The 9,063-nt window shown below is 42.4% G+C and overlaps 1 long non-coding RNA gene across 1 annotated transcript; it reads left to right on the forward strand.

The window, feature by feature from the left end:
• The first annotated feature begins 220 nt into the window (after positions 1-220).
• On the forward strand, positions 221-8,147 carry LOC307185722. The gene is made up of 3 exons (XR_013828157.1): positions 221-354; positions 2,543-2,724; positions 7,646-8,147. It is a non-coding gene; the product is annotated as an uncharacterized lncRNA (long non-coding RNA).
• Positions 8,148-9,063: the final 916 nt, after the last annotated feature.

The following is a 9,063-nucleotide window of genomic DNA, read 5'->3' on the forward strand; positions in this document are numbered from 1 at the left end:
TGATGTCAGCATCCCAAGCCAAAGATAAACACGTCTGGGCTGCTCTTACTTCAGATTCAGGCAACATTTTTCTTTGTTAATGAGCATTTCTTTTTCTGCAAAAGGAAGAAACATTTTATCTTAAATTTCATGGCTTCAGGCCAAGAGAGATCTTTTCTTCCCTCTCTGCCTTCACCCCTTAACAAAAACAACAAAATTCCTCTTTTTTCGGGGGGAGAGAGGGAAGATGGTGGAAGAGTAAGACGCGGAGATCACCTTCCTCCCCACAGATACATCAGAATTACATCTACACGTGGAACAACTCCTACAGAACACCCACTGAACACTGGCAGAAGACCTCGGACCTCCCAAAAGGCAAAATTCCTCTTTTTTCATATTTATCTTTGTATTTTTGTTAATATCCTTTTACTTCCATCTCACTAGGACTTTTGTACCTCCTACTTTTGTGTGTGGGGGAATGGATTCACTCAAATTAATGTTTCTTTTAGCTCTGTCTCTTGACACCCCCATTTAAATGAGTCCATGACTGTGAAAGGTACCAGGTTTCTTGGGGCTGAAGTTGTTAAGTGAGTATAACTTCATGGCTGTGTCTCTATGGACATTTAAAATGTGTTTTCTTTTGTTTGGGTGAGGCTTACTTTACCACTGCCTGCTATTGTAAAAGTGGAATATGTCCAGTCATTTGTTTCTAAAAGAATGTGGTTATTAGCCATGTCCTTGAACTTTAACATCCGCTACAAAAAGATGGCTGAGTACACAAGAGTCCATGCAGTAAAACGTGGACCTGGGTTCATAGCGATAGTCCTTCTTCCTACCAAGAGAAGCATACATGGGGAGAGATTTTCTTCCCTTTTAGCAGTGGGAGGAATTGATCCGAGCTCAAATAGTACAATAGCACCATATAGTAAAAAAACCAACGGAAGGCTTCCCTGGTGGTGCAGTGGTTGAGAGTCCACCTGCCGATGCAGGGGACACGGGTTCATGCCCTGGTCTGGGAAGATCCCACATGCTGCGGAGTAGCTGGGCCCGTGAGCCATGGCCGCTGAGCCTGCGCGTCCAGAGCCTGTGCTCTGCAACGGGAGGGGCCACAACAGTGAGAGGCCCGCGTACCACAAAAAAAACCCAACAACAACAAAAAACAAAACAAAACAAACAACCAAAAAAACCACAGTGGGGCTGGGCATTAGAAGACCTTCTGAGTGAACCCTATGCTGCCATTTAAGACCATCTCTTCTCCACCAAGAATTCCCTTTATTATTTTTTTTCCTTGACCATATCATTGGAAACATTAGGTCTGCCAAACACAATATTTATAAAGTAGAAAATTAAATATTTTTCCCATTTATTTCCTTCATACACAAGCTATATTCAATCAACTGAATATTCCAGACAGCTACAGATGACCACGTTACCATAATAAGCAGTTATAAAGCAATGGAAGTTGATTATGTAATTATCTTAGATAGCTTGACTGAAGGTAAATGTATGATTTCCATTAGGCTTCTGGATACATTAAAAGTAACTTATGCCCCTGACTTTCCATTTTTATATGCTCATATTCCACATGAGGCCCAGGCCCAAGATTTGGACCCATCGGCTTATTTTATCCAAACCTCAGTTTTCTCATCTTCAAAATGGGAAAAATAACAGCTTCCAGGCTTACCTCAAGGTTATTATAAAAAATTAAATTAAATCACATGATTTTTTCTTTTTTTGGCGGTACACAGGCCTCTCACTGCTGTGGCCTCTCCCGTTGTGGAGCACAGGCTCCGGACGCGCAGGCTCAGAGGCCATGGCTCACGGACCAGCCGCTTCGCGGCATGTGGGATCTTCCCGGACCGGGGCACGAACCCGTGTCCCCTGCATCGGCAGGCAGACTCTCAACCACTGGGCCACCAGGGAAGCCATAAATCACATGTTTTAAAGAGCTATACAAGATTCTAGAGATCAATGTAAATTATGCACTGAAGTCATGAAGAAGAAGGAAATATGAACCTTAAATTTCTGAATTTAAAAACCTTTAAATAATTTCTTAGGAAGATAAGACATGAGTCAAAAATGTTTTTGATTTTTTTACTTGGCTATACTAAGACCATCAACATGGAAATCCATTCTTACTTGAACTTAAAAATAGATGACACCCTCAAACCATTTTCTGAGCTGAACAGGTAATCCCTTTAATATGAGATTGTCATGTTTTGAGTAAACATGGATGCTACTTAGGCATATTTCCAGGAAAGAAATGTTAGTTTGGTGGCTATAGTAAACATATTTGCTGAACCCACCATCCTTGTTTTGGAAATGGCTCCATCCACCATCCTTGTAAGTAGTCATATTTGTACTAAGTAATCACACTCGTTGGCAACAGACAACTGGACCAGGAGTGAATACCCATCAAATGGGACAAACTGAGCCCATCAGATCCTCTCTCATAAAATTCTGAACTACAACACTCAACATGTAGTTAGGTGATGATGGGCATTTACACTGAAAGGCCATAGAGTCATCCATTCATTTGTTCATTCCTCCATTCATTCCAAAGGTAATTACCTGACAGAAACCAGGCACTGGGCTGAGTCAAGAATAGAGTTCGCCAGAATGTGGAGCCAAAAAAAAGGGCCAAGGTAATGCATAACACAGATTATGGAAAGCAAGAATTAAGAGCCTGCGAAGAAGCAAGTCTGCAGAGATGAAAGGACAACTGACGTGGCAGAGGAAAGCAGAGTAAGACACCTGCAGACAGTGACTACCTGATGGTCTCCACCTCTCCTGAGCCCTGCCTACCTTTCCTGCTCTTGGCTTCTGTAACATTCCATGATATCCTTACAATAAGTCCTCTCTTCCCTTAAGTCTTTTCGATGGGACCTGGTTCCTTACAAGCCAATATGCCCCCACCTAAAACAGTTGCCACTGTTCATTTTTATGTAAACTTGAAACACTTTTTTCCCCCTAAAATGTAGAGATGTTTCGAGGCCAAAAAGCATTAAAGTTAGTAATTAAATATGGAGCGGAGAGAGGAGTTTTGTTCCTCCCTCCAATCCCTGACACAGCACCCCAACTTCTCGCCCTGAAAAGCGCATGAGCGGTGTGGAAGGGGGGCAGTTAGCATACCATTTCCCTGGGTTCCAGCATAGGCAGGATACGGGGCTAACTAGCAAGTGACCCAGACAATGAATTCCATTTCCGAGCAAACACATCTCCTCCAGCACAGACGGATTCTGATTTTATTTAAATCCTGCTCAGAATTAAATCCCAGCAACATCAAGCTGAAAAGGAGAGCTAGGTGCGGGATGGAGACAGAGGCAGGTTCCTAACTTGATACATCCCAGTGCAATGGCATGCAGTGGGGGGACCACTGAGTGACAGTGAGGGAGGTGGCAGGGAGCAGCCCTCTTGGGGGTGCAGGCACCTGGGGGAGAAACCAGAATGGATGGGGATTTTACTGTGTTCGGTTGTCTTTCTGGACACATCTGCCTCTGAGTCACCTGCCAGTGTAACCAGGTCAGGATGCAGACTTTGTGATGAAAGAAAGTCATAACCAATTCAGAAGGCTTTGGGAATTTTAAGCGATCGTGGTTGAATTTTCCTCGGGGCTGACTTGCCAATAGGTCCTAAAGATGAACTGGAGTTAAAGTCCCTTTTAGGTCCTAATGAGAAGAGGAGAGGAGACTTTAAATGTGTCTGCTCGGTCTCAGCATCTTCTCTTTCCTGGTCTATTGCCCGCTCCCCCTTCCTAAGGCTTTCTCCCATTTTCTTAAGCTTCCAGTGTACTCATGAAATCATACATACCACTCATAAAATTCAGGGTTATGTCTCCAAAGTCATTTACATCTAGGCACAAAGGACTGATGAGGCTACAGGTAAAAATACTCCCAGAACCATGCATTTTAACATAAGACAAAACTGACTAGAGAATCAATCTCCAGGTATGAATTCAGGCATCAGTGGGCTGCAGGATGATATATAGAAGGCAGCAGGGACCTTCATGAGGTTAATCTGAGGAGCTGCACCTCTTCCAGTGTGACTGCATCTGGGCAAACATCTGGTTACACTGGGACCTATCTGATGCAGAGAAGGAGTGACCAAGAATCGTAGGAAACTGACCCCCCGACACTCACTCATTCTCCAACCCCCAGGTTGCCCATCATGGTGGGCTACCCCACCAGAATTCCTCAGTAATCCCTAAAGGAAGAAACAAAATCTCTGAAAAGCTTCAGTATCAGATAAGCTCTGGAAAAATCACTAATGTATAGGTTCAGAATGCTGAACAAAGCCAGGGAGTAGTATTAAAATATTTTGTTGGCGTTCATCAATTGGAAAAAAGTAAAAGACCATTGATTTTGAATGATGAGAGGTTCTCAGCAATACCTGGTCTTTCTTCTTCCTGGTCATGTGCCCAGTGATCCCATCTGCCCCAAATCTGCCCCTATCCATGTCCACACTGCCACCACTTCCACCCACCACCCACAGCAATGCAGACAGTGTCTTTATACCAAAATCAAAGCAAGTATACTGCTAAGAATCCATTTGAGGTTTGAAGTTAGGGTAAAGCAAGGGCCAAAGACTATGGGGAAAAAATGAGCTAGTAATTCATGTGCACAATTAGAAGAGTGGTTCACAAAGCAATTACTGTCTTCTCCAGTTTTGCGGGGTTTTTGTTTTTCATTTTTTTTTTTTTGACTCTTGAAAGCAGAATCTATTTGTTTCTAAAAGAGAATAAGCCAGGTCTTTACAATACACACTTTCTCCCATATTACAAGTGTTCAAAAATTAAGTCTATCCCTGCAAAACTGAAAAGTCTGTCACTGTTGTTTATGTTCCCAGTGGGTGATGCAACTTCATTGTTCAGAGGTAAGTAAAATAATCCTTTGCATCATGATTCTTCCTGAAGAGACTTGCTCTCATGCTCTTTGAACATACCTCCAATTGACTTAATAGCATCCTGGCCAGGGAGGTTCACTTCCTCTTTAAGGCAAAGTGAATTTTCATGATGTGAGCTCACGAGGAACAGTTTCCAAGGGCAGGAAGTTACCAATTTCAGAAAGGAGCAGGAGGCTGAGGGAGGATCATTGTCAAGCCAAGGATATTTGGGTTTTACTGTTCATTTACATGATGTCCAGTGCTGGCGACCCTCAGTGTCTCCATTTCTCTGTATAAAATAAGGCTATTTGGGGTTTCTTTTGTGATAGACTTTGCTGCCCCTACATTCTCTGCCCACAAAGTAAAGGCAGAGCCAGAGCACCTAGCCCCTCTGGCACACATTGTTTCCCAATAGCATAAGTGATACTGAGCTAATGTGATGGCAGCTACTTCCTGCGTATATGGATGTTCTCCTCCATTCTGGTCCTCAGCCGGTTTTCTTCTCTTCAATTCCACATCTCTCATTGCTCAGATTGTTCCTACAGGGAAAATCTATACAAGAAAGAAGGGAAACCCTAATGCCATCATGTTTGGCACCACAACGAGTAACCACTGTGAAAACCATTTATAAAAAGACTATTATTCTGTTTATAATCTGCTTTCATGCTGGCTTTTAACTAACTCAAGGAGTAGCTGCACTAAGGTAGAAAGGTTTGTGACCCATCTGTTGAGTGTATAATTTCCTTTTCATTGGCTAGCACAGCCTAATAAAAAAAAAATATTATTAGGTGCACTAACTCAATCAGCAAACGAATGACAGGCAGATGGTCTTCAAAAACAATACCGACCATGAATGCCACAGAGCCAGCCACAAAGTGGGCCCCAGCTTCTAGGCAGCCTTTGTCTGAAAACACTCCACTGGGTTAAGTGATGCAAAATACGACAGAAAGAGAGAGGAGCTGTGTGTAAATGAGGGAGAAGTTAATGGCCTCTGAAGGGCTCTATGAAAGGCTATGATAATTCTACTGGGGAAAAGAAAAAAAAGACATCCTACTTAAATAATATATGTTTGCGATGGTGCTGAAATCCAATAGATCATGTTCACATGGCACTTCTGTTCTGAATCCTTATTTTAGGCAGTTTTTTTTTCTGTAAAGGGCTCTTTATCTGACAGAGTTTTCTCAAGTTGTATTTCAGCTGAGTGATACAATTTGGTGAGTAGAAGTTTCTGTATGAGAGGATTTTACTGGTTGAATAAAAGACAAGAGGCAGGAGAAAGAAGGAAGGAAGGAAGGAAGGAAGGAAGGAAAGAAAGAAAGAAAGAAAGAAAGAGAGAGAGAGAGAGGGAGGGAGGGAGGGAGGGAGGGAGGAAGGAAGGAAGGAAGGAAGGGAGAAAGAGAGAGAGAGGGGAAGAGGGAGGGAGGGAGGGAGGAAAGAAAAGAAAGCGACTTAAAAGATTTCAAAAAATCAGTCAGGTCAGAAACTGGCATTGGTAATTTCCAAGAGAGTTTAGCACATTGCCTGATATATACTAAACACTCAATAAGTTACTAACGATGATAATGTGCATAGTATATACATATACACACAGAGTATGTGTGTGTGTGTGTATATGTGTATATATGTGTGTATATATACATATATATGTAATAAAATCTAGGAAATATTCCTAGATTTGAAATTAAGGACAAAATATCTGAATTCATATGATCATTTCAATTCATATGCTCTTAACACATACCATAAAATTCTTCTATATATGTGTATAGTAATAATTTATACACCGTTAGTAATGGACGAGTAACCCTTGCCTACAATGAGAATCATTTTTTTAAACTTTCTTTAATAGGTTAAAATATTACTCATTACTCATTAAATTTGGGGTTCTTTAAATTTTTTTTCAATATCTATTAAGCTTTTACATTTTTTTCCTTTTTTGTTTGAATTGGTAAAATTCAGAGGCCATTAACTTCTCCCTCATTTACACACAGCTTCTCTCTCTTTGTACTTTTGCTAGTTGGGTCATTTTAATTCCTTGTTCCAAATCATTCAGAGACACACCTATAGCATCTCCCCAATGTTTATTTCAACTCTGCTCTGCCATCATTTCACACCTATACCACACAGTGGCTGAAACAGCTCTCTCCACTTTCCTTCTCCCTCTTCTCTCTTGCTCCGTAACACCCCCATGCCCCCCACCCCACCACCCAGCAATGCTTCTCAATCTTGAATAATCTGGAGGACCTTGTTAAAATGCTGATTCTACAGTCCTAATAAACTCCCAGGTGAGGTTGATACTGTTCACTTTTCAACCTACTGCGTTACTGGAAGTACCTTGTACTTGATCCAAGCTATTACAGCCCAAGAAATGCATCTCCCTTCGTGATTTTCAACTTTTAAAGTGAGAAAGCTACAGATGGGATGCTTTCAAGGGAAAGAAAGCTGACTGCCAAGACACCTCCCAGAGTGTAAATGTCCATGGTCCATGGTGTGAAAACAGTAGTCTGCAATTTTCCATTGTAGTGGATGATGGCAGAATTTTGATCACCAGTTATCAGTTAGTTTCAGTTATAGGAGTCCATTGATACCCTAGCATCTATTAGTTTATCTGCCATGATCTATTAGCCATTATCACAGATCTTTGGATTCCGGTATCCTGCCAGCCACTCTGGTCTCACTGCCCATTAGGATAATTAACCATGCCTAAGGTGATTAAATGTCATCACTGGCCTTCTGCATTTCCCAGAGCTCCACTTCATGGTAGCATCTTTTATTGTCCATGCAGCCTGCAAATGAAGATACCACTGCGCCTCTCGGAGATGCCAAAGGCCTCGGACCAGTGAATTCCACTCTGCCTCGGTGACGGCAGTGTCCTCCGGGGCCTCCCAGAAAACAGAGTGGAGTGATGGGGGCTCTGTTCTCACATATCAATCCATCCTAACACTCCCATCTCCCTGAGCCTTCGGACTCTTCCTGCAACACTCTGTCAAGGCAGTCCAGTCTCCCCACCTCATCACCACATCCAAGTGTCAAGGAGCCATCCAGGGTCAGAGTAGGACCAGTGTCAGGTGCCCTTGCCAGTTCCCTGAACCTTGAGTCATGAGCCAGTGCTCCTGTGTCGATACATGTTCCTCTTCTCAGCTTTAGACTATACCCCCATCTCCCACCACCTTGGTCCAACAAGATATCTGCTCCCACAAATGTTATTCAGGCTCCTGGCCACGAATACTAACCAGGAAGGGTGGGACTTTGGTGTGTCAGCCATTTCCTAGCAGAATAAAGACTATTTCCCTGCTTGAGTTGCGTCAAAACCTGACCCTCTTTCTCAGTCTGGAGGCAATGAGGGGACACAAGGGCAGATCATGGGCAGGGTAATGGCATATTGTAAGATATCTGCTTCAGTGAGGTCTTTGCAGAGTCTCCTGGCAATGGGAAACTGTTATCCTCTTGTAAGAGGGGAGGGGGTTCCTTCTGCCAGACTGAAGGATTCAGAAGGACCTGAGGGGTGAAGATTTTCAGGCTTATGTACCCAACTATCCCCAAATCAGGAGTCAAAAGCCCACCCTTTTGGAACCCTCTTGCACTGTTGGTGGGAATGTAAACTGGGGCAGCCACTATGGAAAACAGTATGGAGGTTCCTCAAAAAACTAAAAATAAAGTTGCCATATGATCCAGCAATCCCACTCCTGGGCATATACCCAGACAAAACTATAATTCAAAAAGACACATGCACCCCTATGTTCATTGCAGCAGTATTTACAACAGCCAAGACATGGAAACAACCTAAATGTCCATTGACAGATGAATGGATAAAGAAGATGTGGTACATATATATGATGGAATATTACTCAACCGCTAAAAAGAATGAAATAGTGTCATTTGCAGCAATGCAGATGGACCTAGAGATTATCATACTAAGCGAAATAAGTCAGAAAGAGAAAGATAAATACCATATGATATCACTTACATGTGGAATCTAAAATATGACACATACAAACATATCTATGAAACAAAAACAGACCCACAGACATAAAGAACAGACTTGTGATTGCTAACATGGGGGTGGGGGAGGGAAGGACCGGGAGTTTGGGATTAACAGATACAAACTATCATATATATATAGGATGGATAAACAACAAGGTCCTACTGTACAGCACAGGGAACTATATTCAATATCCTATAATAAACCATAATGGAAAAGAA

This window comes from Stenella coeruleoalba (genome assembly GCF_951394435.1).
Source record: "Stenella coeruleoalba genome assembly, chromosome: 4".
NCBI classification, from domain to species: Eukaryota; Metazoa; Chordata; class Mammalia; order Artiodactyla; family Delphinidae; genus Stenella; species Stenella coeruleoalba.